The 26,201-nt window shown below is 37.9% G+C and overlaps 1 protein-coding gene across 1 annotated transcript in view; it reads right to left on the bottom strand.

Annotated features, from left to right (window-relative positions):
- LOC106054127 (uncharacterized) overlaps positions 1-11,991 on the bottom strand; it is a 426,772-nt gene extending 414,781 nt beyond the window's left edge. The window contains exon 1 of the mRNA XM_056025641.1: positions 11,878-11,991. The gene's annotated coding sequence lies outside the window, so the exon portion shown is untranslated. The remainder of the gene's footprint in view (positions 1-11,877) is intronic.
- Positions 11,992-26,201: the final 14,210 nt, after the last annotated feature.

The following is a 26,201-nucleotide window of genomic DNA, read 5'->3' as shown; positions in this document are numbered from 1 at the left end:
TTTCTTAGTCATTGCCTAATTGTGTTGTTAAGGCTTTGCCTTTAAGCCCTCATTTCATCTAAAAATATGTACATTTGTTTATTGAGAATGCTGTTTGATATTTTTGGCATATTATTATAGTATTTTTAGTGTGTACCTTAATCCCTTAATACTTGTTGAGAAATGTATTAATGTAAGTAGATAAATAGATCTATTGTAATGTGGGGTTTGTATTTAGTTAGATTGTTTCTATTTGATGCAGGAATATCAATATCATCCTGTGCATATTGCGTGATGTAATGACCAAAGTTCAAGGTTAGGTGGAAGTAGGGAAAATCTTTTGAGAGATAGAAGTGTGATTAGAATAATTAATTTAGTGAAGAAATAATGAAGTAAAATCTGTCTTATCATACATGACAGGAAAAGATTATCAAACAGCAACATAATATCTATGACCCTATATGAAGACCTTTCCCCTGACCTAATAGTATGTAAGGACCTTATCTAGGATTTTGTTTTATTCGTAAGTAATGCGTTTCATTTTTTTCAAGGACAAGATTGACATTACCTTAGCATATATTGTACGAAACTGCTCATCGTCTGCGCTCGCGAGATTGGCATACTGATGAATGATGGGATTACAGCATAGCGCAGCGTTTCTTTCATTTCGTAATACATATTTTATTTCCTTTGTTTTGACTTTTGGCGCGCCTCCAAGCATTTATCTTCGAACAAAAACATGTTACAACCAAGCCGGTTTCAATATATTTGATTGTTGCTAAAATCGGGAGAGGGTTTAATGTGGCTCAGCAGACGTGTCTAGGACAGATTAGAGACGTCAGTTAAAGAGATCTGGTTGCAAACCAACAAATCCTTTGCCGAACGGTCACTCGACCACTTAATGATGTTATGACCGAGCGTCGCATGAGTTTTGCGGAACATGATCTCCGACAGATGAATCGCGCGTCTCAAAAACAAAATTAACTAAAGTTCCCCATTCAGAGCTTGTGGTCTATAGGGCAGATGGTGTAAAGGTCACCTGTTTCTGTGGCCTACGGTTAACGAGCTTGTCATGTGGCCAGCACAACGACCAACCGCCTTTACTTTACCCCAACTAACGTCAGGTACCCAATAGAGCTGGGTGGACTCAGAGGCGCCCGAAGATCCCGAAATTAAAAATTCCAGTCTTCACCAGGATTCTAACCCCGGATCCCCGGTTCGGAAGCCAAGCACTTGACCGCTCAGCCACCGCGCCTCAGAGGTAGCAATAAAATGGAGACAAGCAAGGAAAGCGCAAACAGGGACCTCCTCGTGAACATGGCGCCGCACCTCCATGGAGGACCTCAGAGCAGAGGGAGGAGGCTGCAAACATTGCTGGAGACCCATTTCTAGGGAGACAGCTAGCCGCCCAATACGCAAAACGGCGCAGGATTATATAAGCTTGCGTATATTCAGGCTACGTAAGAGCCACAATGGACCTCATTCACCAATTGTAAACAAACAAACATTTAGCCACGTGATAATATTGATAAAACAATGAAAATTACGTCTCACGTGACAGCCTTTATGGAGTGCGTAATTTGTATAGAAGATATAGAGAACCACGTGGCAAAATGCTTTTTGTTTACGATTGGTGAATGAGGTCCATTAATATTTATGTATTTATTTATGGCGATGACTTGAATGTCATTCACTTAACAATAACAAGTAGACGAAAACAAAACCAACAATTTTTTTTAAAAAAAAAAAAGCTTGTATTAAATGTAGTTGTATCAATGAGTTGGACTCAGTCGTGTACTTAATTTGTAAAAGATCTAGACTAACAGTAATTAATTTGTACGATTGGAAATATTTTGACCAACTGATTTTGCATAGCATAATTTCATGCTTTTAGCTTTATCAATACGCTATGTTCCAATCACTTGTTTGGACCAGTTGGGGGGGGGGGGGGGGATCTGATAAAAAGGTTTCCATGTTGACTTTTCAAAAGCAACTTTAAATTTGCTCGACTTAAATTCAAACTCGAGGGCTCAAAGCCTTCTTGTTTAAAAGCCGACACGCTGGCCACTGAGCTAAACAAATGCTTATGAAAATAGAAGGTTTTATAGTTATCTATTGTTAGTTTCAAATTTTTAGGATACAACCTTATTTCCTCCACAAGGCTTATCTCCCCTTAGATAGTACTGTCTCTATAAAATGTACTACAATAGAGAACACCTCCCACCCAGCCCCACCCCCTAAAACAATGTGATTACACTTCTGTATTGAAGACAAACTCAAGTGATGTAAGCCATTCATAGACCTTTCTTTTCCAATACACTCGGAATCTTTCGTTCTATAATAAACTCGGTTGTTGTTTTTGTACTATTTGTACTAATGACCATAGACTATAGCACTATGGATTAGCTTCTGTAGGTTCTATTATTTAAGTTGCATTCTGTGGATAATGTTATAGTTCACATTCTGCGGGCTTTATTCTGTATGCTAAATTACATATGTTATATTCCGTAAGTTATATAAGATGGGTTACATTCAGGGGCGTAGCTTGGACTTTGCCATCATTTGGGGGCCTGGTGGGTTGACCTTTTTGGAGTCCCCTGAGCTTTGCGTACTATTTAATATTTAAAATTAAAAAAGCACTAATTTGGGGGCCCCCCAGGTGGATTTTCAAATTCTCCCCCTTCTTCCCCTCCCCCCCCCCATTCTAGCTACGCCACTGGTTACATTCTATATGTTTTTTATGTTATATTCTATAGCTTATGAAAATAGAAAGTCTTATAATTATCTATTGTTAGTTTCAAACTTTAGGTGACGACCTTAATCTCTACACAAGGCATATCTCCCCTTAGCGTTGTACTGTCTCTTTAAAAAACATTAAGCCGAATTGATAAAATGGTCAATTGTTCCATTCCTGGGTTGTTAGGGACAGTGAAAAGCTGTGTGCAAAGTTTTAACCTGATCCCAGGACGAGAAACGGGAGAAATAACGTGTACAAAATGTGTACGAGGCAGACGAGTGAGTTGATAGAAGCTTAAGCTTTGTAAAAAAAAAAGTAAGCTGACCAAGCGTTAGGTGACAGAGGTACCTGCGGTGTAGCCAATGGTTTATGTGTTATTATCCTGCTCTATTTTGTGTTTGTTTCACGCTTTGGCATTTAGTAGTAACGAAGTTTTGAGTGATCTCCCCTTGTGACCAAGGCAACAGCTCTTCAAAAGAAAATGTTTTAGTTTTTTTTCCTTACAGCTGAGGAGGTTAAGTTCTAGTTGACAGAGTAGACTCTACTAAACATCTACTTTAGCCAACGTAAAAACACAGGTCAACACTTGAGGTATTAGAAACAAACAGTATGGAATGACAAGTAAGTTAGTTACAACATAAACACTCTTTCAAAGCTAGGGGATTCTCGAGTATAAACAAACGTATTCATAGCAACTAGAGCAAAATACCTTCACAGATTTATGTTTCTTCTCCAATGATCTTGTCGACATAACAAATACGTCACTTCCTGCTTGTTCTTTAGTGACTACATTTTGGTTTACGAAAAGTGATTTTTTTTTATTACATGTAAAATATTTTACCAGTTTCTTTGTTTATTCTTTAACAGTATTGTCACTGCCATTATTAAAAGATAGATAGATAAGATAGACAGACAGACAGACGGACGGACGGACGGACGAACAGACAGACAGACAGACAGACAGACAGACAGACAGACAGACAGACAGACAGACAGACAGACAGACAGATAGATAGATAGATAGATAGATAGATAGATAGATAGATAGATAGATAGATAGAGCGAGAGACAGACAGACATACATACAGACAGAGAGAGTGATCATATTACTTACAAATAAAAACTAATTAGGCCTAAACATCGTACAAAATCAATCTGGAATCAAAGAGCGGATTGATACTTTATTCTAATTGTATTCGACTTTTAAAGTGATATATGACCACATGTCAGTTGTCATAGTCTGATATTACAACTGTTTTGTCTGATATTACAACTGTTTTGTCTGATATTACAACTGTTTTGTCTGATATTACAACTGTTTTGTCTGATATTACAACTGTTTTGTCTGATATTACAACTGTTTTGTCTGATATTACAACTGTTTTGTCTGATATTACAACTGTTTTGTCTGATATTACAACTGTTTTGTCTGATATTACAACTGTTTTGTCTGATATTACAACTGTTTTGTCTGATATTACAACTGTTTTGTCTGATATTACAACTGTTTTGTCTGATATTACAAGTGTGATCTGTAGACTGACAGATATTGTCTGGACACACTGTAGCAGACGCAAGCCAGGAATGGTGTTTACTGACATCTAAATGTCAACTCGGGTGTCGGGAGAGGAACATAAATATTTGTGTTGTCCATGTAATGTTAGACAAGACAAACATCAAGTCAAAAAAAAAAAATTAACAGCTTGATCTAATTTATATGACTTGCGAAGTGATGTACGAAGTGACTTGTTACATTTTTTTTTCTAATCGATGGCTGAAGAACCGATTCGAGTTGAATTAAATGCAACTTCTCTTCTAAGTACCTGGTCCTCTTTTGATTCATTGTACTGGGTTGTCCATGTCTTTTCTATTTATTTGTTTGTTTGATGATGTTGTGGAAGGTCGTTGACTTGTAGCACCAAATTGTTAGTAGACAACTAAACCGTTGTAGGCGTATTATAGCTTAACTTGTAAAACCTGAAATAACTTTTTTTGAACAAAACTAAATATAATTTTTATTACAATATAGACAAAATAAGTTTGAGATGAATTGAAATAAATGTAGTTAGTAATAGTATAGAAAAATATTTGGAAGAAAATCTAACTCACTACAAAAACACGTCTTTTCACTCTGGTAATCTGTCGTCTGTCGTACCTAAGACCGCTGATGACAAAGCCACTTATCTTGCATCATTCAAAACCAATGGCTAACCTCTTCCCAGCGTCACTAAGAAGCACACACATTCCCATACACTCCATAACAGACAAGTTTCAGACATGCCTTCAGAAATGAAGATATTTACGTGCTTGTGCAGACTTCCTGTTGGATGGAGGATGGAAGTGGGCAGAGGTCAAACTCGGAACCATCGCGACGTCAGATCTGTGAGGTGGCAAAGAGATATTGGTCTCCTGTGTCCACAGGTTGCAATGTCGCAGGGCAGTGTTGAAGCCAGATTGGTCTCCACTGTCCACAGGTTGCAATGTCGCAGGGCAGTTTTGATGCCAGATTGGTCTCCACTGTCCACAGGTTGCAATGTCGCAGGGCAGTTCTGATGCCAGATTGGTCTCCACTGTCCACAGGTTGCAATGTCGCAGGGCAGTTCTGATGCCAGATTGGTCTCCACTGTCCACAGGTTGCAATGTCGCAGGGCAGTGTTGATGCCAACTATAATGATTGGTCTCCACTGTCCACGTTGTGCAATGTCGCAGGGCAGTGTTGATGCCAACTATAATGATTGGTCTCGATACTTCACTTCACTTTTCTTTGATAAAGTTACATATCGACCGCTTAAATTATTATATTCACTTGTTCACACCTGACGCTAGCGTCAAAAACAATTTTTAAAAAATTAATGTTTATGTTACGCTTCACAAATTGCAGCTGAAATTAATTGATTGGGAATCTATTGATAGTATCGTGTGTATCTGTTCGACTGCCCTAGACTTGCTGATCTCTGACTCCACAAGGTCTGGGAAGTCACACAACTTATTGACCTCTTTTTTGATGAACTTTAGTTAAGCACAACAGCAGCTTCTATGTCCAGGACTTTTGCAAAAGATCTTTGGGTCTCTACGTTCAGTGTTTCGATTGAAGTTTGATGATAACAGAGATTAGAAAAGAGATGGTATTTTCATTTGTAATTGAATTGAATATAAGAAGAATGTGCTACAAATCTTAAATATTTTTTTCATCAATCTGTATCAGTTCAAAGATCATTCGTAAATTAAGTGTGGCAATAATTTTCTAATTACTTTTTGCTTTTCTTTAATTTAATAAGTTACTTCGTATTTTTTATACTTAAGATTTATTATCTATACGAAACGGTTCAAATTGTGTTACTTCTTCAAAGTCCATGTTTTCCTTTTCCTATTTTTGGAGTTCCTCAAAAAATGTGTCCTCTTTGATTGGCTAGGCTGTAGTCCAGTAGCCTGGGCATCTGCTATTCACACTGGGCTCTAACTGGGCCCTGATTTAGTTCACGTGACCTCAGGTGGTGAAAACAATGTTGCTACCTCCAGTGTTTAGCTTTTCGTTTAGGGTTTGCAAACGTGTTAAGTGCTGTGGTATGTCTATCACACCTTTCCAGAGAGAGAGAGATGGGGGAGAGAGAGAGAATGTGAGAGTGACTGTGTGAGAGAGAATGTGAGAGTGACTGTGTGAGAGAGAAAAAAGGATAGATAGAAAGAAGAGTAAGAGATGGCGATTGAAAGAAAGAATGAGAGAGATGATAAGAGGGAGGAGAAAGAGGAAGAAAGTGAGCGAGAGGGAAAGAGTGTGTCTGAGAGAAAGAGAGAGAGAGGGAGAGAGAGAGAAGGAGAGAGAGAGAGAGAGAGAAAGAGATGAGGGAGAGAGAGAGGGAGAGTGAGAGACGGAGAGAGAGGGGGAAGAGATAGGGAGAGAGAGAGAGAGGGAGAGAGAGAGTAAGAGAAAGGGGTGTAGAGTTATGAAGAATAAGAGAGTGGGAGAGAAGAAACAAAAAAAAAAGAGAAAGATTGATAAGAGGTAGAGTGACAGTGAGAAGAAGAATGAGAGAGACAGAGGCATAGCATGCATGGCGCGAATGGTTTCAATGAACCCGGGCCCATGACCAATGAGAGCTCTAAAAACAAATTGTGTTGCATGAAAAATGATGTTCGGTACTCGGTGGGACTGTTGTAGGGCGGGGGTAGCTACAATCGCCTTCCCCCCTCTGTATTTACATTTTAAAAATATTTTTATTTATTTATTTTCAGTGAGCGGGAGTGTTTTAATGGAGAAATTACAGAATGTGCACAAAATCAGTTACTAATGTGTTATACAAGTGTTAAAAAAATGATCAGTCAGTGTGAAGATTGGACTGTGTCTACTTAAAAGAAGTCATGAAAATAGGTCAAAGTGTCAACCTGAATGAAGGGTCTTGACTCTGTGTCCAGCATCACTGGACATAATTTCATAAACTCGCTGAAGTACAATAGTTGGGGAAACGGCTACCCATCGAGAGCGAATCTACTTCCTGTTGGCTCACGAGCTCTTCTTCTGTGTAGGAAACATTAATTGTTCTCTTTTTTTTATCTCTTTATTCTCTTTCTCGTTGTTTTTTTTTTCATCTACTCATCTCTCTCTAGTTTCATGTTCTTTCTTTCCACTTACTCATTGCAAACACCTTACTCTTTCCCCCTTTTTTTCTCTCTCTCTCTTTCTCATTTTTTTTCTTCTTAAATTTCTTTCTAGCTAATGCAGAACTAATAAACACCTCCCTCTCCACACACACACCCTAAAAAAAGAGACGTGACTGTACTTTTGTATCGAAGAGAAGCACAAGTAATGTAATCGATTCCTAGACATTTCATTTCCAATACACTTCAATTCTATTGTTGTATAATAACTCGTTTTATGTACTAGTTATCACCCTTCGATTGTTGTCTGGTAAAGTAATTACCTCCCTTCTATATGTTGTGTACTAATTACCTCCCTTCTCTCGTTGTATTCTGTACTCATTACCTCTGCTCTGAAGTTGTATTGTATACTTACTACTTGATTACCTCCCCTATATCATTATAATTTTTGCACTTGTTACCTTTTCTAGTATTGATTTTGAAAGCTTTTAGTTTCGCTATGGGACGCCTTTCAAGTTCCTACAGGAGAATCTTTCTTCTTTATTATGAAAAGTGAACCTATATTTTAATGAACAGACTTTTCGGTAACAGATTCACTTGGAACTAGGGTCTTTGATCTCAAGCTGTTAAAATGCATGAGAGAACAGTTTCAACATATAGGTTCTTTGTTAGGCTGCAAACCCACAGCCTATTGGCCACGAATGTAGTGCGCATGTCTTTGAATTAGTTCATGAAACTATGTAAACTATTGAATGAAACCTCTACAATGACTCTACACTTAGCACTAAGGCGTACTTCTAGTTGAGGGGTATGGTATGTGTTTTCCAATATGTATATATTGTGGCCAGACTTTTTGACATTGATTTTTTTTTGTTTGAGAAACGTTGTAATGAAGGTATATATGTCATCTATAATATGTATAAGTATATTTAATCCCACCCCGCCAACCCCCAATATTAACGTTTTATTTATAATATCCCCATCATTTATTAGCTGGAAACTAATAATGTCACTGAGCACAATACACTATAGACCTATAACTAACTTGACACTGTGATCAAGTTAAAACTTTGCACAATTATTCATTGTCCCCTAACAAAACACGAAACAATAAAAAAAAGCTAATCAATTAATTTATCAACCAGTCGTAATTAATTAATTTTATTTATATAGAAAATGTACTAAGCTTGTGTAAAGAATTTGGTCGTTTACTAAAAATTCGAAACTAACAATAGTCTATAAAATATTGTTTTATAGCTCAGTGGCAAGCACGTCGACCTTCCATCGTGGAGGCTCCAGTTCGAATTCAGACTCGAGCAACTATTTTGTTCTTAAAAACGAGGCTCAGAAAACTCAGCTTTAAGCTGGTTTTGGACCATAGCGCACTGGGCAGGCAATAAGCAAGAATGTTTGGCTAAACAAAAACAATTCCTACAAATACCTCCATTTGATCACATTTGTTCTTCGTACTCTCAATGAATAACGTGATTGAGTCTAACATAATAGTTGCAATTTTACTAAATGTGCAAGCGATATATTTGCTAGTTCACTTTTTACATTTTCTATGCCCTAATGGCAATAGGAAAGAAAGAAAACTTGTACGCCCTTTTTCTAGCCTATGGAACACGACATTTGCTTTGTTTCATTAAATTGTGTTTTGTATTTGTACATTATGGTTTAGTCTTGTATGTATTATCACTACTTTACTTTTTAGTCTTCTGTCCTGGGCTGTTCCCTAAGTTGACTAAAAATAGTGATCCGGTCAAACTGGAATTTCTGTTTCCTTTCAACTTGGCATCATTTTAATTTACTTCGTACGACCTTGTTAAGTTTTCTTAAACGTATGTTCACTTTTTCAAGAGTAGGTTAATAACAATCATGTATCGGGATCGAAACTACCGGCGTGGTTGACTTTATTTTCATTTTGACAATCAATTTCTAGATCTCAGTGTAAATAGGTTACTGTCATTTTTTAGGGGTTCAAAATAAAACGACTTTGTAATATTATATAGCACCTGCTGTCACGGGGCACGAGAGGAAATCAATCTCTTCTGAACAGAAGCCAAGAGGTCATTAGACTGATAAATGGAAAAGATGACCTTAAACCTTACTTGGCTTACCTAACAATAAAAGATGCACACTACGAGTATAGAGCTAGAAAAGTTCAAGTGGCCACACCCTGAGCCCCAAAATGACTTCAGTTAGAATTAAAGTAAATTTGGGGCCAATATGACACACTTGGTCATGAGATTTATTCACCTAGATCTAGTAGATTTAGACAAATTTAGATTAAGTTTGAATATAAAAGAAAAAATTTGAAAAAAAAAATCGCCTCTACTGAAAGAGTAAAATCAAAACTAGGACCAATTTTTTTTTTATTCTTCGATTTAAATGACGTTTTTTTTTTAATTTAACCTTACCCTACCCCTAACCCCTTTATTCCAAAGAAAAGTAAAAATGGAGAAGTATTTATCACCTTAACCCTCAATTCTCACTTTTTACCTCTCCTGTCCCTTAGTCTGTTGGGGCATCACATAACATCTGTCGAATGTCTTTAGGTCTCTCAAATGAGTTTATTTCATCTAAGGCAATGTACTCTCACCATAGCTCTGTCAAGTGGGGCAATGTATTCTATTGTAGTTTAAATATAGACGCACCCTAATGGACACTGCAGATAGCTTAGAGACAGTAAACAGTGGGACCTCCATAAAAGCATCATCACAGTAGTGACAGTTCTGGGCATGTAGGATACTTTATGGTGAATAAGTTACCAACAAAGCTCTATAAACTAAGGAAATATATTCTCATCATAGCTCTATCAACTGGGGCAATGTTATCTTTAAATAGCTCTAACAACTGGGGCAATGTTATCTTAAATCTTAACATAGCTCTATAAACTGGAGCAATGTATTGTTACGAATCTCACCATCCAGGCTCTCTGCAAACTGTACCTTACACCACCAACTTAAAGAACTTGACAACTCAGGGCTCCAAAGTAACGTAACAGTTTAATGTCCAATAAATTAAAGCCAATACCGAACAATTGGCATGTACAAATTTATTTCCGTATCAACCGTACCGCCATATCAACTCTTGCACTGGCCTCTGCGTCTCGTTACGGGCTTGCCGTTCAGGACTGACTTCACACACTGGGATCGTTGTGTCGGAGTCGATCACAGGCCAAGATCAAGACGCCGTTCGTCTCAACTGTACTTGATAGTACTCCGCACTGAACCGTCGTAATGCTCCGTACAGAACCACACCGCTGAACCACACTGAACTGTGCTGTAGTCGACCGGACTGTAGTGAACCGGGCTCTGAGCCCCTGTCGTGAACCGTCTTGACTGCGACATCTCCGCTCTTATATAGGGTCCCTAATAGCCTTCTAGAACCGGACGGAACATCGCTCGACGTTTCTAGCTTCGTCACATGACTACATCCCTCGTGACGCTCCTGAGCTCTGTTCACGACGGCGATCCTTCCCGAACCGTCATGTTGACACTCGTCTCGGCTGACCGTCGTGACTCGTCACGGTTGACCGTTCGTCTAGCACTGACTACACACATACCAGTACCCCCATCTGTGCCACCAACAGATTTATAACAGTATTATCAGCATAGCTCTATCAACTGGGGCAATGTATCATCACCATAGCTCAATCAACGGGGGCAATGTATCATCAGCATAGCTCTATCAACGGGGCAATGTATCATCACCATAGCTCTATCAACTAAAACAAAACAAAGCACAAACAAAAGCCTGACTGTGATTATTGTTACATGCATTACTCCCACGTCCTAACAGAAGCTCCTTCCTTTTTGTTTTTTTCTTTACTAGCTCGAGATGTTAATAATGAAAACAAAGGACCATTTCATAGACAAGAAGTAATCATAACACAATCACATAGAATCTGATTTGAATCTCTTTGAATTATGTCCTTCCTCATCACATTGTCAAAACGTTGGTAGTATTTTATTCTTCATGCTATTATTACCTTACACTCTTTTTATTCTGCATTCGACTATTAGCTTACACTATCTACATAATAAAAAATATTTTTTTAAAAAGGTGGTTGGGTTGGTCCAACCTAGAAATTCCCAAAACTGGCAGCCACATTAGTGAATGCCATGAATTCTGTTAGCAGTAGAGACTGTAATTTTGTGTTGTTGTTTTTTTCAAAGACGAACCGATAGGATCAGATCCGATTCAATCCAGATCAGATCTAATCCCATCAATACTATCCAATTCGATCGTATCAGATCAAAATCGATCAGATCCGAACCAATCTTAATTTAAAATAAAGTGTTATTTGTTAAACGTTTCTTTAAAAAAAATAAAAGAAAGAAAAGAAACGTCATTATTTCCAAGTCAAACTCACGGACACATATATTTTCTCCCGGCACCGCAATCTATATATCTACTTATTTCCCCTTGATAAAAAAACAACAACATAACTTATAAAATTGCGTATTGATTAGAATAGGTTAGGAAATACAGGTAGTCAAAACTGACCAATATAAGTACATAGTGCAGTTCAGTTAGAATAAAGGCTAAGGTATACTTACGATTCAGCGCATGCTATTATCCGACCTGTTATATCCAACAAGGAAACACAAGGCTGGAGATCTAAGCTAGGACCGACAACTCTTGTATCCAGATCGCTAGTGTGTTTGTTGTGATCGCCACGTTTCTATATTTGTACCCTCGTGATGCTGGAGAGCTCTTACAAGGGACGTTAATCCATCTCTCTAAGAACTTTTTTTTTTACATCTAATAATCCTTGTTTTACACAGGGGGGGGGGGGGGAAACAAGCAGGTTGTTATAACAAAAAATCTGCTATTTCCTAACTCTCTCTCTCTCTCTCTCTCTTTTACTTTTCTCCTCCTCCCCCATTCTCTTTATTTTTCCTCTCTCACTTTTCTTAACACCCTCTCTCTCTCTCTCTTTCTCTCGCAGCTTCTGTAGTGATGCTAGATTTGATTGTTTATTTGACTTGGTTCATAATGTCTGCTCAGGTCCTAATGTAGTCTTTTGTTTATACCGCAGGTTGTTTTGTTTGCGTTAACTTTGAGAGTCACTATAGACTGTGGATTGGAGAATGCGTTGGAGTGTTCCATTATTTTGTTTCAAATCAATCTTTCTCTTTTTCTCTTTCACCCCCCCCCCCCCTCCTTTTCTCTCTCCTTCTCTCTCTCTCTCTCTCTCTCTCTCTCTCATTCTTTTTAGCTGCCTTTCCCTTACCCTCTTCCCACACTGACACGATAGAGAAAAACAGACAACAAAATAGCATTGACATCAATTTTTGGCTTAAGACCTCGAGATCGAATCCCGGCCCGTGTTTGCCAAGGAACTAAAAGCAGTTTGGAAAACTCGCCAAGATAGCCCCCCCCCCCCCCCCCCCCATTCCCAGGAGAAGGGGTTCCGCTAACCACGTGCTTCAATCACATGACCTGTCATAGTAGCTAAAATAGAGTCGATCTAGGAAGTGATGCACTAGGTATAGATGTTTTTAACTGTAGGATTTGAGCAAAACCGTTTTTTTTATTTAAATATAGTAGATCTTTAGTTCTAATATGAGGCGCGGTGGCTGAGCGGTAAAGTGCTTGGCTTTCGAACCTGGAGTCCTAGGTTCGAATCATGGCGAAGACTTGGATTTTGTAGATGAACGTAATCATCTTCTTTTTGAAGTAACGTCTGTGTTTTATAAGATAAGAAGATAAGATAAATTTAAATTCCAAGTCTTCACCGAGATTCGAACCTAGGACTCCAGGTTTGGAAGCCAAGCACTAATCATGCATGTTTACCAATGACTTTAATTCTGCCAAGTCATTTGTTTTCCTGGCTGGCTCAGGCAACCCGTTCTATGCTTTAATAGCACTAGGGAAGAAATTCGTGATCTGTAGGACGCTAAATGGGTACCTGACATTAGTTGGGGAAAAGTAAAGGCAGTTGAAAAGATACCAGTAACAGAGCTAGGCAGACCTTAGAGTGGAACCTCCAGGGAACAAGACGCAGAGGAAGACCAAAAAGAACATGGAGACGCAGTGTACTTGAAGAAGCCGAGAGGACGGGAAGAGCTGGGAAACCACCAAAAAGCTAGAAAGAGACCGTGGAGAGTGGCGTGTTTTTGTCGAGGCCCAATGTTCCACGAGGAACTCAAAGGAGTGATGATGATGATGAAAGGCAGTTGGTCGTTGTGCTGGCCACATAACACCCTCGCTAGCCGTGGGCCACATAAACAGATGACATTTACATCATCTGAAAGAGGAACTTTTTTTTTAATACTTCTAATATAAATCGGTTTTATAATAAAAAAAAAGATAATTATTCACATTATTATTACTTCTATTATTACATTGCTGGTGCGCGTCGTTCTTACTCTTAAAGCAGGTCCAGGGCGCTCTGACCTTACGTCAACATAAGGGAGCAGCACCAATCACAATTCAGACCTGGTGTACATCCAGATTTAATACGTTCCATCAGAATGAAGATTATTACATCTTATCCAAAGCCTCCTGCAGATCAGCAGGACTATCGCGTCTAGGGGCGTGACCTCTTTAGAGGCCCCAGCATTTCGACATTCCATATTATAACAAGAGATTATGTACTTAATAAATATATAACTTAATAATATATAACTCGGGCTCGTCACTGAAATACATGCAACGGGGGCACTAACTTCTAGAACAACACGAATAGCAAGATGACATGGCAGTGGCGTAATAGTTCATGAAAAAGAAAATTTTATACACTCGTTGGGGGGGGGGGCGCTCAAGTGGAGACCCGGGAGACTTTCATATTAGAACCCCCCCCTTTTTTTTTCACACACCCCCACCCTAGCTACGCCACTGATAGAGACGACAGTCCGAAACCAGGCAAGTGATTGACATGGCAATTTTGAAAAAAAAAAGCTAAAAATGGTTTAGTGATGAGCCTTGGTATCGCTTCCGTCAGGGAAACAGTGTAACTCTTCAATGTTGTTCTGTGTGAGAAGAGCACTTTATGACTTTTTAAAACATAGTATAGTCATGTAAGTTGCCTTATTTTTTCTCCACACGTCTGTCTGACCACACCTCCACTGACTTCTGCTCTTCTTCGTGTTCTGTCCCCTCTCTGTCCCTGCCATACGGTTGAGGAAAACAAAAAAATGTGTTTTATAATATGTGCTAGATCGGGTTTCTTCTGTCTGCTGGGTTTTATTTTCAATACGCCACAGTGGTTAGGTTAAAAGTAAAGAAAACAAAAATAACATTGATCAAATAAAACAGATCAGATGGGAGGGGGTGAGGCGGGGCATGCTACAAACAGATAGAAATATACCCTGTTGGGGGGGGGGGGGGGTTTAAGTCAATGATCACGTGATCGTGTGTTTATAGATTGGATGAATGTGTTATTGCTATCATTGTTAAGAGAACTATTAGCCAGGTCTGAGTGATGTCTCTCCCCATATCAGACGATAAAGATTCCATGGCATTTCTGCGTGTCTCCAGGCTGGCTTCTTTCATTTCATTTCATCTCTCTCTCTCTCTCTCTCTCTCTCTGATTTTTTTTTAAAGACGTGGCAAGATATGGTTTACGGCTAATAGCGAATGAATCTTGGGTTATCTTGTATTTTTATTTATTTTTCTAGTTATTCCAATAAACACAAGAAACACCATAAAATGTTATTGTTATAAACAATGTGTAATATAGACACGTACAACATAATCTCGAAGCACGTGATTCAATGTCATAAAATGTATTTACAGAAAGAACTAACAAATATGCCTTTTTTAACTTAAACTAAGATTTATATAGCTCCTGGCAACGCTTCCGGAAGCTTCTTGAAATCGTTCGTGTGTTTTAGACTGCTAATCTATATTTAATGTTTGGACATTCCCGTTTCCTACTCTCGTGGGCGTAATGTTTTTTGTTTTTTTTTTTCTTATGAAAAGCAAAGTGAATGACTTCGATATCCACTGTCACTGTCACTTTATTTTCAAAGTTTGTCATCAAACGAAAGGTTCGGAAATTTCCAAAGTTTAACAGCCTGTGATACAAAACAGAATCTGGCGCCATTTTTTTTAGACAATTATGACATAATTTAATAATTTTCTTAGATGTTTTCTATATTTGTCTTTTTTTTTCTTTTTTTTCTTCTCTATAGTGTAGTGACTTAGTTTAGTTTAGAGATTATTTAGTAAATAAATATATTGTGCATTATTTTAGCGACGGTAAAAGTAGTGACGTAGGCAGACGAATGACGTTGTTGAATACTGATACATGATAGGAGAAGACTATGGCTAGGCCATGTAGAAAGATAATTGAAACGACGGGTAGATAGACAAGACTGTCATCCCCATTTCTAAATAAACATCAGTTAAGTCTTCACAACTTTTATCAAGTACATTTAATTGTTGTGTCCCTTGGATGTGTTCGGACTCGCCTTTCGAATAGTGAAATACTATCAAAGAGACAACACTAAATCCAGCCAGGACAAATAGATATCTTCTACTCAGAAGTGCAAAATTTAAATCTTTCCCTTCGTAATAATAATAAAAAAAAGAAATTAGTTAATTAATTATTTTGGTTGGAATCTCGAACAAGGAAAAGAAATTGTATTTGACTGATAAGGTGTTATAACGTAAATTAACACCTTTATTCTTTGTAGAGAGATAAGTTTGAAACTAACAATAGATAACTATAAAACCTTCTACTTTCATAAGCATTTTCCTAGAACAGTGGTTAGTATATCTATTTAACGTGGCCACGGAGGCTTTGGCCCTCGAGATCGAATTCAGGTTTTCAATTGTTAAATATATGCATTTAGAAAAGCGACCACCCAGATAACTCATATTTTCTTCCCCCAAAACCAGTTCCAACTGATGCAGACTAGTGATAGTATCGTAGCGTATAGACAAAGCTAAAAGGAAAGAGATTGCGCTAATAAAAAAAAACAAAATTGGTAAAAAATATTTGTAATAGCAGAGAATTATTATTGTTAGTCTAGATCTATTTAACATTTAATTACATGACTGATCCAAATTAATTAATATAACTACGCTTAATGTAAGCTTTGTTTTAAACAAACAAGTTGTTTTTATGTCTTTTTTAAAACTATTTCCGCACCCCCTGTCACTTTCTTCCGTCACCCCACTGCCTCATTAGGAAGTTCCAAGAGCCACATTAAAATTTGGTGTCTGTGCACACTGAGCAGTGACCTTGTTACACAAGTGTCAACACAGCAAGCATCCTTCAGTACCCCGACCTTTGGAAATGGAGAATGCTACACATTTAGTCGTGTTTACTTCGCTGACATTTACAGGGGCGACAATTGAGCAAGGAAACAAAGTCTGCGTGTAGTGAGTTCTCCTTTCTTTTTTTTTTCCCCAATGAAGTCTGTAAGATGTCAATCAAAGTGAACGATTGCCAGGCTTACTGGCTTTTTTTTTTGGAGAATCTCTCTCTCTCTCTCTCTCTTTCTTTCTTTCTTTCTTTCTCTCTCTCTCTCTCTCTCTCTCTCTCTCTTGGTCATTTTTTTCTCTCTACATAGGTTCTTTTCTTTTTTGCCAGTCTCTCTCTTTTATCTCTTTTTTTTTTTATTTTGTTTTTCCCAAATGTCAGTTTGTTCATTCAGAAATGACGATTTGCAGGTTTTGAACTCAGGACCTTCGTAACGATATCCGAAGCGCATACCACATGACCAGGCGGCAACCTCCTACTCATCCTCCTCCCTCTCTCTTTCTGTTTCTCTCTCTCTCTGTATCTCTCTCTGTCTCTCTCTCTGTCTCTCTCTCTCTGTCTCTCTCTGTCTCTTTCTCTGTCTCTCTCTCTCTCTCTTTAATTACCTATATCCACATATGCGACCAAACAATTCCTACGGTACCTACATAGATATGAATACAAACCTCTCCATAAAAATGCCTACGAACATCGGTATAAATGGTATTAAATACTATAAGTAGCTATTTAAACATTTTTATGAATATCTGTATAAACACCCATATGAATTTCTTAACAAACGCCCATATAAATATCTGCATAAACATTTATACAAGTATCTGTATAAACATGCATATAAACATCTATATAAACATCCATGAAGACACATAGAATTTACTCAGGAGGAAATGCCTTTTTACAGCCCCCCCCCCCCTTTTCCACCTTTAGAGGTCACTTGCCTTCGGTGAAGTCATGACTCTCCATGTCCTCCCTCCATTCTCGTTTCTAATCCATCTCCCATCCCCCCGCCACCTCCAATCGCTTTTGGAACGTCAAATTACGAGAAAAAAAAACTTATAGTAGTTCTTAAAGGGGAATAACTTCCTTTATCAATGACTCTATTCTATTAGAGATTAAGATTTTAATTGGAGTTTTTTATTTTTATTTTTTCTTTATTTTTAAATTGCCCCTTTGACTCATTCTCTTGTTTCCTTTAGTGACAAAAACAAAAATCTTTTCATTTCTTATAACTACAAATACAATACTTTTGATCTCCCTTTAACGGTTAGGCCTATATTCCTTTCCGTTTTCGTTAACGACACCTACGTCCTACAATTTCACGGCATTATCGATGAGAAAGTTTAATTAGAAATATCCAGAACACAAGCCCTGAGGCTAGTCTCTCTAAGAAGCTTTTAGAGGATTCAGCTCGTCCTAGCACTGTTGCAGTTTTTACTTTTATTTCATCCGACTACGGTCCAGCTTGGACTTTGGTCAGCTTATCATGGCAATATTTCTTAACAGCGATGCATTGCCTATTAGACACTTCACAGAATTCTTATAGCAGATCATCGTGACCTAAATGTATCCAGACCCGCACACAGATAAAAAAAACGCACACATTAACACAGACACCCGCGCGCGCAGTCAAAAATTAAATTAGGGAAACCGAACAGAAGAAAATGTAAACAAATTGATTATACGGCTTAAGTGTCTGGTAAGTAGCTGGTCTAGTAGAACAACTGCAAGGTAAGTAGGCTTCCATCTTTGACATTAAGTGGACATTACCTGTCTCCCTCACATCCTGTCTCCTACCATCTTCTCTTATATTGAAGGCCAGTCCACAGGTACACTGTCTCCTAAATTACCCGGCATGCTTTCCATGGGTATCTTTAATTGCCCATCAAAAGCGCGACGTTTAGTTTGACTTAATTAGATCTAGAAGGACAACAAATGTTGATTTTATTGGACTTTCAAAAGTCAGCGTGAACCTTTATCACCGAGTTTTGCAATGGAATGTTGGATTTTTTGTGTGTGTTTTGGTTCAAATCTTTTATTATCTGCGGCATTTTACTTCTCGAGAGATGATTTGTTTCCTTGGCAAAATCTCATGAAGCTTAAGAGACCAATCCTCAAGTGACATTCAATGTCACAATTTGAGCATTTAAACGTCGACGGGCTAATTCTTTGAGTCACAAGTAGAGAATAAATCTAGGAAATAAGCCAATGTGTTGTCAAACTACTGCTTCCTTCAAGTGCTAACACTCCTTCCTTAATGTGCTAACGCTCTTTTTTTTTCAACTGCTAACACTCCTTCCTTAATGTGCTAACACAGCTTCTTCAAGTGCTAACACTTCTTCCTTAATGTGCTAATACAGCTTCTTCAAGTGCTAACACTCCTTCCTTAATGTGCTAACACAGCTTCTTCAACTGCTAACACTCCTTCCTTAATGTGCTAACACAGCTTCTTCAAGTGCTAACACTCCTTCCCTAATGTGCTAACACAGCTTCTTCAAGTGCTAACACTCCTTCCTTAATGTGCTAACACAGCTTCTTCAAGTGCTAACACTCCTTCCTTAATGTGCTAACACAGCTTCTTCAAGTGCTAACACTCCTTCCTTAATGTGCTAACACATCTTCTTCAAGTGCTAACACTCCTTCCTTAAGGTGCTATTATACCTACTACTATCCAAGACGCCTTCATTATGTATGCTGTTAATTCTGTGGAGACAAATCATTTCTGTTTTCGCAATGAACAAAGTCACGCATGTACTAACAATAGTTTCGCTCTGGTCTTTGCTACTGAATTCTTCTAATGCAAAATAATAGTAAGAAAAATTATTTGTGGTGTTTTTAAACACAGTTTTGGATGTTTGCTTATAAACATTGTATTAGGGTAAAGGTTATTGTTAAGGTTAAAGGTCAGTATAAAACAATACGTAGTGGTCTTCGTCTCTTATTTTTTCAAGGTAATGTTGTAAATATAAGATTATTTTTCTCTTGTTGTCTTCCCCCCCCCCCCCACCACCACAGAAACACACACCATAAACAGAGTCTCGAAGCGAAGAGAGGGCACTCTTATCTAGAAGGAGATCTAAATCTATATTGATTGCAACATGCAACTTAAAAAGAAACAACAACCTATCCACCGTCCACTGTTTTCGTTTACTTCTATGAAAATACCCAGCTGCTGGAATGGGTTCACATTCTGAAAACAATATTTATGAATTTGTTTTCAAAGTCGTGGAGTGTGGATTTTATAGCGTTTAGAAGCTCCATTCCACTGCATCTAGTTGTACGAACATTTTAACCTGTCTTCTGGTTTATTGACTTGTTTTGCTACCAAATGGTAGATTTCAGATCAATCTTTTCTCTTTTTTTTTTTTTGGCCTGATTTGTAAAAAAAAATAAAATAATTAAAAGCTTCTGAGAATTTGGCTTAATCTTCAGTTGATATCAGACTGAAATGGTGACATTACGAAGCACAAGCTAGCCCGCACACAGACGCAACAAAATAGAAATCACATTCTAGAAAAAAAAAACAGTGGCTCTTCTGTTAATCCAAACAAATGCTTGAACAATCTGCAGGGGCGTAGCAAGCATAACTTCCACGCTGTGCACGGCACGCTACTGGCACCCCTTCCAGAAACAGTAGGCTACATTGTAATGTCATTTCTGACTTAATGCTCAGATTTAGATTTATAACCACAAATAAAGTGTACCCATTTCAGACCTTGCGATTTATCAGACCATGTAAAAGACGTTTCTGAGGCCCACGGTTTACGGTGGTGTCATGTGGCCAGCACAACGACCTACTCGTTTACTTTCCCCCCAACTTATATCTATCTTACTTCGTTTTTCAATTGATATAGCCGTGGGGGGGGGGGGGGTATCGTGGAATAAGCTCCCACTTTCTATAAAATACTCCAACATGGAGTGCATTAGAAATAGTTTCAGACATTTCAGAAGTACCAAGTCTGCTTCTGTGTCTTGGGCTCCAAGCGAGACCAACCTTTATAGTAGGCCTGAGCCCTGACGTCGCAACCTGTGGGCAGCTAAGACCAATAGCTCGTTCCCAAATCCTAGGTGACGTCGCAACCTGTGGGCAGCTAAGACCAATAGCTCGTTCCCAAATCCTAGGTGACGTCGCAACCTGTGGGCAGCTAAGACCAATAGCTCGTTCCCAAATCCTAGGTGACGTCGCAACCTGTGGGCAGCTAAGACCAATAGCTCGTTCCCAAATCCTAGGTGACGTCGCAACCTGTGGGCAGCTAAGACCAATAGCTCGTTCCCAAATCCTAGGTGACGTCGCAACCTGTGGGCAGCTAAGACCAATAGCTCGTTCCCAAATCCTAGGTGACGTCGCAACCTGTGGGCAGCTAAGACCAATAGCTCGTTCCCAAATCCTAGGTGACGTCGCAACCTGTGGGCAGCTAAGACCAATAGCTCGTTCCCAAATCCTAGGTGACGTCGCAACCTGTGGGCAGCTAAGACCAATAGCTCGTTCCCAAATCCTAGGTGACGTCGCAACCTGTGGGCAGCTAAGACCAATAGCTCGTTCCCAAATCCTAGGTGACGTCGCAACCTGTGGGCAGCTAAGACCAATAGCTCGTTCCCAAATCCTAGGTGACGTCGCAACCTGTGGGCAGCTAAGACCAATAGCTCGTTCCCAAATCCTAGGTGACGTCGCAACCTGTGGGCAGCTAAGACCAATAGCTCGTTCCCAAATCCTAGGTGACGTTGCAACCTGTGGGCAGCTAAGACCAATAGCTCGTTCCCAAATCCTAGGTGACGTCGCAACCTGTGGGCAGCTAAGACCAACAGCTCGTTCCCAAATCCTAGGTGACGTCGCAACCTGTGGGCAGCTAAGACCAACAGCTCGTTCCCAAATCCTAGGTGACGTTGCAACCTGTGGGCAGCTAAGACCAATAGCTCGTTCCCAAATCCTAGGTGACGTCGCAACCTGTGGGCAGCTAAGACCAATAGCTCGTTCCCAAATCCTAGGTGACGTCGCAGGTCGGTGTTGAGGCCTTCTTTAACAATTGGTCTCGCTTCAAGCTCAGCGAACATTCTCAAACAGATGAAGATTGAGACTTTGCACTTCTTGTTCAACAATTCATTCAGAAAATGACTCTATTCAGAAAATGACTCCATTTAGAAAATGATTCCATGTTCTCAAAACAATCCTTTTTTAAGGTGTTCAGTGTGTTTACACAGTCGTTGAGTCGTAGCTCCAGACAGTTAGTTCAACTCAACCGATGGAGGCGACAAGGCGTAGGCCAGGGGTGGACTGACTGTCAAAATCGGCCCGGGCATTTCTATGCAATTCGGCCCAAAAATTCTATATCATATGATGGGCATCCATTTCTAGGTCTACCTGTCCTCAAAGTCATTATGTCAAGTTTGATAATGTATTTATATGCATGTATACAGTGAACTCTACATCTTTATTAGAAATATAGGCATTATACTACTTTTTAATCGCTAAGTATGTAGGCCCTAAAAGTATGAAGCCTACTAGTAGCACTGTCTACGTATGAAGGCTATTACATTATTTCGGAAAACGTGTTAAATTAAAATGGTATTACACTGTAGAGTATGTGAAAGATTTGCTTTTAAACACAACGCTCAGAGCTCAGAGCGCCTTTTTATAAGGGAATAGTATAAAACCTTTAACAATTTCTTACGTGCCGTAGTGACATCGATGCGGCCATTTCGGTTGCTCTACCGGCCCATTTGGGTACCGGCCCACCGGGCGTTTGCCCAAATGCCCATATAGCCAGTCCGCCCCTGGCGTAGGCCTATTATTTTCTTAACCCTTACCAGTCTTTTTTATTTTTTGAGGAGTTTGCAGCCAGGTCTGAATTAAATTCTAGCTGATTCATAGTATTTTACAAGAAATTAGAAAAATAAAATAAAACAGACATCCAATTGTTTTTTTTTTTTAATGTTTTATTTCTAACAACGAAAAATGTTCCAAACATGATGTCTGAATGTTTAGTTTTGAAAATTTATTTGTGGATGGTACTTTTTGAAGCACTCCTGCTTCAGGGTGACGTAACTGACCAACTGAGAGTAAGTTTCACACTAGAATACTGTCTACACCCACTGCCTGGTGTTTTTCTGTTACTGCAAACAATGCAGTCTTTAGTCTTTCTGTTTGGAAAGTTAGCTATGAAATATTGGAATTTTTTTTAGTCTCTGGTCAGACCCCCCCCCCCCCATGCACACCCCCTCCGCACCGCCTTTGATGCTGTGAAAATCGATCTTGGTCAAGCTATTTTATTTATTTTTTAGAATAATTTCACGATTATCATTTACTTTCTGCTTTATAAAATAGTAATTTAAAATTTAGGAATCAGGAAGTGGAACAAAAAGTTTGATATTTAACTTAAATTCGAGCCAAATTATTATGGCCCACTGGGTGGGACATTCGATCAGAACAGGAAAAAAAATGTCCCACCCAGTGGGACATTCGACCGGAAAGGGTAAATGCAGAACTTGAATAAAACGTGAACACCGGTTGACACCGACTCTAGTGACGCCACTGCTTGAAGACAAGACCAACTCATGAATCTTGTTGAGAGAAGTTTAATAATGATAGAAAGTGAAATGTAACTGTTAAAGAGGAAAGTTTCATTTTCATATTGGATGTTTACATTCACAATCTAGCTGTGATGATTGTAGGATTCTGTTAAAATAAATAATGTTTCGGCAGACAATGGACCTCATTCACCAATCGTAAACTAACAACATTTAGTCACGTGATCTTATTGATAAAACAATGAAAAAAAAACTGTCACGTGACAACCATCATGAATTAAACATGAGATCGTAAATTATATAGAAGAGATAGAGCACCACGTGGCTAAATGTTGTTTGTTTACGATTGGTGAATGAGGTCCATTGTCAAATCTTTTTCCGGGTACATCTGAAGACCTCACTGAAAATGGTCCCTCAAATGGAGCTGTAAAGACCTTTAATACAAGCTAGCCTACAACATAAATGTCATCATCACCCAGTGACATATTGCTTGAAGGAATATCTATAATTTATAATATAGAACTCAATATTCGACCAGGGTGTGTAGCAGACTGGTAAGGACATTAAATGCCAAGTGTCACAGTCTGTCAATGAGCGCAATATTGATAAACTTTTCTTCAAGCCAAGTAACAGTACGGTATTTATTGACCTACCTATAATGGCCAATACTATCTATAAGATTGACATAGATGGGCATTTTGCTCTTTAGAAATACGTTGAAAACGTATGAATTATAACGGTTATCCCCCCTTACTCCAAATGACCAAGTGTGGTGTTTAAAAGAAGGCTTAGATTGGTTTGTGTATAGATGGAAGACTGGGAAACAGTTAGTGGCACATCAGCAATTAGTGGCACATCAGCAGTTAGTGGCAGATATAGAAAGCCACACAATGAGGTCACACTGATCCCAACTAAGATGTATTGATGGGGCTTAATCTTTCCAACGTTGTGTTCTGAGATTAAATTGCTTCGTTAAATTCTCAATGTACTTCATCCTACAACTGATCATGTCTGGACCAGAAAAGATGTAAGAGAAGCTTTGTGCTAAGCTTATAGGAGAATTAGAAGATGTAAAGAGAAGCTTTGTGCTAACCTTATAGGAGACTTAGAAGATGTAAAGAAGCTTTGTGCTAACCTTATAGGAGACTTAGAAGATGTAAAGAGTAGCTTTGTGCTAAGCTATAGGAGACTTAGAAGATGTAAAGAGTAGCTTTGTGCTAAGCTACAGGAGACTTAGAAGATGTAAAGAGTAGCTTTGTGCTAAGCTATAGGAGACTTAGAAGATGTAAAGAGTAGCTTTGTGCTAAGCTATAGGAGACTTAGAAGATGTAAAGAGTAGCTTTGTGCTAAGCTATAGGAGACTTAGAAGATGTAAAGAGTAGCTTTGTGCTAAGCTATAGGAGACTTAGAAGATGTAAAAGAAGCTGTGTGCTAAGCTATAGGAGACTTAGAAGATGTAAAAGAAGCTGTGTGCTAAGCTATAGGAGACTTAGAAGATGTAGGAGAATATCTGTGCTAAGTGGACCTGGTGATGTGCTGTCTCGCAGCATTGCTTTAATATGGAGATTTTCATACAGGGCAGGAAACCTATAAATAGATCGCCATTTGGTGTAACCAGTGTACAAAATGATACACTATGACTTTTAAAATGTATTGGATACATTGTGTTTTAAAATGTATAGGATAAATTGTGTTTTAAAATGTATAGGATACATTGTGTTTTAAAATGTATAGGATAAATTGTGTTTTAAAATGTATAGGATAAATTGTGTTTTAAAATGTATAGGATAAATTGTGTTTTAAAATGTATAGGATACATTGTGTTTTAAAATGTATTGGATACATTGTGTTTTAAAATGTATAGGATAAATTGTGTTTTAAAATGTATTGGATACATTGTGTTTTAAAATGTATAGGATACATTGTGTTTTAAAATGTATTGGATAAATTGTGTTTTAAAATGTATTGGATAAATTGTGTTTTAAAATGTATAGGATAAATTGTGTTTTAAAATGTATAGGATAAATTGTGTTTTAAAATGTATTGGATACATTGTGTTTTAAAATGTATAGGATAAATTGTGTTTTTAAATGTATAGGATAAATTGTGTTTTAAAATGTATAGGATAAATTGTGTTTTAAAATGTATTGGATACATTGTGTTTTAAAATGTATAGGATAAATTGTGTTTTTAAATGTATAGGATAAATTGTGTTTTAAAATGTATAGGATAAATTGTGTTTTAAAATGTATTGGATAAATTGTGTTTTAAAATGTTTAGGATAAATTGTGTTTTAAAATGTATAGGATAAATTGTGTTTTTAAATGTATAGGATAAATTGTGTTTTAAAATGTATAGGATAAATTGTGTTTTAAAATGTATTGGATAAATTGTGTTTTAAAATGTTTAGGATAAATTGTGTTTTAAAATGTATAGGATAAATTGTGTTTTAAAATGTATAGGATAAATTGTGTTTTAAAATGTATAGGATAAATTGTGTTTTAAAATGTATTGGATACATTGTGTTTTAAAATGTATAGGATAAATTGTGTTTTAAAATGTATAGGATAAATTGTGTTTTAAATTGTATAGGATAAATTGTGTTTTAAAATGTATAGGATAAATTGTGTTTTAAATTGTATAGGCATAGGATAAATTGTGTTTTAAAATGCATAGGATAAATTGTGTTTTAAAATGTTTATGATAAATTGTGTTCACTTGTTAGCACTGAAGATTTCAAATGTTCCTTATTCTTCCTTTTGTAGCACAAAGTCATTCTACAAAGGAGGAAGCATTAGACTTTCACATGCAAAACTTAGTTTGAAACCAATTCACATAACTAGACTAGCGGCAATAAAGGAGATTTAATATGAAGATAATCTTCCAGGCACTGGGGATATTTTGTATAGTAGAACTCAGTTCTTTTTTTGTTTCCTTAGTTGGCAACAGTTCCGTTAGATTTAGTGTCCTTGACATTGTTTAGTTGGTCATGAAAATTCCACTACACAAAGTTTTCAAGTCCTACTCTGAGACTGATCATGGTGTGTATACTCCTGAGTGAGGTATTTGTGTGAAATGGGACAAACTAATCAGTATGACATTATCCATCCTCATCTCTTTTCTCATCATTGTATAAAGTATTAT

This window comes from Biomphalaria glabrata, chromosome 4 (assembly GCF_947242115.1).
Source record: "Biomphalaria glabrata chromosome 4, xgBioGlab47.1, whole genome shotgun sequence".
Classification (NCBI taxonomy): Eukaryota; Metazoa; Mollusca; class Gastropoda; family Planorbidae; genus Biomphalaria; species Biomphalaria glabrata.
This window is presented reverse-complemented; position numbering and strand designations above follow the sequence as displayed.